The following is a 4,374-nucleotide window of genomic DNA, read 5'->3' as shown; positions in this document are numbered from 1 at the left end:
AGAGACCCATACCCAGAACTAGTATCGTAATGTGAGGGCCCGAGAAGATCGCTTCCAATCTAGCATAGTGGCCCTTATGTCGAATGCACTCACCGACGATGTGCCCTAGATGGATCGGTATGCGCTGCATCATAGAATATAAGTATAGAAGCTCCTGCCGGCTCAGAACGCCAGTGCTATCACCACGACTATTCATCGACCTGCTCATGATGGCATGTAGATATCGGTACGCGGGTCAGGAAAGGCACGTTGCCTTGGACACCCCCGGCTCATACTGGCCTAGACCACATAATGCTTTGTACGCTATCTGTGGGGTCAGGGCTCCAGGACAATCGGTCAGTAACTGAGAGTACTCCTCAGTGTATGTAAATGCCTCCTCGTACAAGCTGAGCTGAACTAAAAACTGAGTGATACTCAGATTATAGTGATGTCCAAGTGCTCTGAACTGAACACTGTTGAGGTTGCCGAATCTCGCATAGGATCTGTCAAACTCAAATGATGATAGAACCTCCAGTGTTAGCTCATGGTGTCTTATAAAGATGAAAAAACTCTTTCTTAGCAACCTGCACACATGATGGACAGAAATCCTTCATACTCAAGGAGAAATTTTTAAATATGTTACCGAATGAGGGAATGTCGCATTATTCCTTTGTGTGCTTATCCCCTAATGTGTTGGAATACTTTCGGTGACGACATCTCAGCCTCTTGACTCGGCGAAAAATCTGTTTCAAAAATCCTCCTTGAAGTTGCTCATTAAGGACTTGTTTTACAATTGATCGTTTTCTCCTCCTCAATGTCTGGCCACTCCTCATATGGATCCGGATTCAAAAATTCCTGCAGGTACTCATCAGAAATCTCATCATTGACATCCAAAAAATAACAAGTATCATCAAAGTCAAGCGAGTGCTTCATTGCTTCGGCGAGACGGTACGTGATCTTTTCTTCTCCAATGCGCAATGTCATCTCGCTTCCATCTATGTCAATAAGAGCCTTTGATATTCTTACGAAAGGTCTTCCTAAAATTAATGGAACCTCCGCATCTTCATCGACATCTAACACAACAAAATCTGCAGGAAAAATATACTTGTCAACCTTAACCAAAATATCTTCAATTATACCTCTAGGATGACAAATAGAACGATCGGCCAGCTGTAAAGTCATGCGAGTTGGCCTTGGCTCTCCCAACCCCAATTTCTGAAACAATGTGTACGACATGACATTAATACTAGCTCCCAAATCGGCCAGAGCTTTTTCTTCCCCCAAACCACCGATTGCACAAGGTATGATAAAGCATCCCGGATCTTTCATTTTGTTTGGTAAATTCTTCTGAAGCATTGCCAAACAATTCCCTTCTAAAACCACAGCCACACTTTCCTCCATCTTTTTCTTGTTGGTCAAGGGGTCCTTCAAGAACTTTGCATAATGAGGCATTTGAGAAAATGCCTCTACAAAGGGAATGTTAATGTATAGCTGTTTGAATAGATCCAGAAATTTCCTATTTTGTGCATCAACTTGCTCTTTTTTCAAATGCGTCGGATAAGGGATCCTTGGAGTATATGAAGGGAGTGACACAGCTGCCTCCTTCTCCTTATCTTGCACCTTATCTTTTGGTGTTTCTTGAGGAGTTTTAGCAGTTTTCCCAGTGGGGGTTTTAGCTTGAAGAATTTTAGAATTTTTTTTCTCAGTAGTGAGCTCTTCATGGAGCTCTTGACCACTCCTCAAAGTGATCGCTTTCACTTACTCCCTTGGGTTAGTCTCGGTGTTACTTGGTAAGCTTCCCAAAGGCCTCTCTGCCAATGAGTTCGCTATTTATCCGACTTGATTCTCCAAATTGTGTAAAGAAGCGGTATGATTGTGGAGTGTTGCCTCTATGTTTTGGAATCTTGCATCGGTTGATTGAATAAACTTTGCCAAAACCCCTTCTAATTCTGAAACTCTCTCCGGAATCGAAGGTGTTTGCTAAAATCCTGGTGAGGCAGCGGTCTTTTGCTGCCCTTGATTGCCTCATGAGAGATTTGGGTGGTTTCTCTACCCTTGGTTATAGGTGTTGCTATACGGATTACCTTGTCCCCTTCCCGAATTGCCCATAAAATCTACTTGTTCAATTGGGGCTGAAGTAGTAATCAAGATAGGACAATTGGATGGCATATGCGAACCCCCACAACCATCACAACTTGTGATTGCGGCTACTTTTAATGAAGTCAAAGTATCCAATTTCTTGTTCAATGCCTCGACTTGGGCTGCCAAAGATGTAACCGCATTAATCTCATGGAGTCCGACCACTTTCTTCTTTTCTCTTACATTCCATTGGTAGCTATTCAAACCCATCTCCTCAATCAATTGTCGGGCTTCTTCGGGGGTCTTGTTTCCCAATGTTCCTCCCGCGGTGGCATCAAGAAGTTGTTTGTTGCTTGAGTTTAACCCATTGTAAAATTATTGAATGACCATCCAATCAGGGAACCCATGTTGTGGACACTTCTGCAAGAGGTCCTTGAATCGTTCCTAAGTATTAAATAAAGATTCAAGTTCCATTTGAACAAATGATGATATCTCATTATGAAGCCATTTCATTCCATGTTGTGATAGAGGCTCTTGGCAATGAATGGAGCCATTGTTTGGCTCTTCCCTTCAATGAAAATGGGAAAGCCCTCAAGCGAATTACATCATCCGAAACCCCATTGATCTTCAACATATCGCAAACTTCAAGGAAATTTTCAATATGATTGTGTGGGTCTTCATCTGCTAACCCATTAAATTGTGCGGACTCTTGAACCATTTAAATGAAACCCGGCTTTAACTCAAAATTCTGGGCTACTACCGGTGGCCTAACAATGCTTAATTGTGTCCCACGAATTGTAGGCCTAGCAAAATCTGAAAGTGTTCTTGGTTGCCCTCCTTGTTCTGCCATATTTTCAGATTCTTTAACCTCTATTTCAGCTGGAAAATTATGTTCCTGCGCAGGTTCCTTTCCCTTTCTACGAATTCTTCACTCAATTTCAGGATCCTCTTCAACCAATATCAAAGGGTTCCCTCGGGTCATAACCTGTAGCTGAAATCAATGAAAAGAAATAATAAGAACGGCGGAAGAGAGAAGTATGAAGTAGAAATAGTAAATGAAAATGTGATTGACTAAAGTAACCAAGTCCTAGTGTTCCTAATATCCCGTTCCCCCGCAATGGCGCCAAAAACTTGACACGTTTGAATATGCGTGTAAACTGCAAGTGCACGGGTGTCGAAGTAATAATTACCCCGGTGAGTGGGGAGTCTAATCCACAGGGAACTAGTATTAACCAATTCTTAGTTATCTAGTCAAAATCAATGGATGTGATGAAATGAACTAATTGCAAGAGAATTAATAACCAAGCAAACGGGTAAGAAAAACAAGTAAAGGAGATCTCAATCAATAAAGATGAAGTACCTGGACAATGCTCCCCCTAGGATCTAACATGAAGCTCAAGATTCACTAAATGCTTCTAAACTGAGTCTAATAAGTCGAGGCAATCCAAGAATAACTGGCCCTTGCCTCCAAGCCACCAGACTAGTCCCCTACAAGGTCTCGGCGGAGAAATCGCTCAATCTCAACAACTTAAACCCTATATGACCGCAATACGCTCTAGGGACACCTAAGAGTGAAACCGATTCCTAAAGATAGATCCAACCCTAATTCCCAGCGAAGGATCCCTAACCCCCTACAAGGTTCCGGCGCAGAAATCCCTCAATCTCACACCTCACACCAAATATGGTTGCATAGAGTCTAGCGAATACGGAGATAGGAAACACTCAATCGGAAGGGAAAGGGGACACTCCACTATCTCATGACTCACCCTCTCAACCCTCTTTAACCTTGAAGTTCTAACTCTAATGGAGACCTCTCTCTCATCAAAGTAACAAATCATGCAAATCTAATCAACCACAAGGATTAATAAAACAAACAAGCAATGGGAATACAAGATTAAAAATCAAATCAACTCGGATTTAATAGAAACATAAAGAAAATTAATACAAAAGCATAGATCATAGGGTTCACATGCCCAAATACCTACTAGGGTTTAGCCCCCCATGGAGCAAGTTACAAAACAATGGTGAATACAATGAAAAGAAATGAAAACCATGAATAAAAACCCCCTTAAATTCGTGATGATGGCCTTGATGGGTCGCCCAGCGTCTTGAAGAATCCTTCTCCGAAGCTAGGTCGCCGAAGGCTCCCTCTATGCTATGACGGAGAGAACATCGATTAAAGTTGGTGATGGATGCCCCCCAATATCGCCAAAGACCTCCTCCAAAACCCTAGCCGCCTTACCTTCAAAGTGCTCACCAAAAGCCTCGCAAAAAGTCCCCAAAGAATAGGGCAAATGGCCTATTTAAAGCCCAAAA

At 42.4% G+C, this 4,374-nt stretch overlaps 1 non-coding gene across 1 annotated transcript; it reads left to right on the top strand.

Annotated features, from left to right (window-relative positions):
* The first annotated feature begins 2,458 nt into the window (after positions 1–2,458).
* Positions 2,459–2,564, top strand: LOC120283150. Its single transcript, XR_005543150.1, has one exon. It is a non-coding gene; the product is annotated as a small nucleolar RNA R71 (small nucleolar RNA).
* The last annotated feature ends 1,810 nt before the right edge of the window (positions 2,565–4,374 follow it).

The sequence above is a fragment of the Dioscorea cayenensis genome, chromosome 18 (assembly GCF_009730915.1).
Source record: "Dioscorea cayenensis subsp. rotundata cultivar TDr96_F1 chromosome 18, TDr96_F1_v2_PseudoChromosome.rev07_lg8_w22 25.fasta, whole genome shotgun sequence".
Taxonomy (NCBI): Eukaryota; Viridiplantae; Streptophyta; class Magnoliopsida; order Dioscoreales; family Dioscoreaceae; genus Dioscorea; species Dioscorea cayenensis.
This window is presented reverse-complemented; position numbering and strand designations above follow the sequence as displayed.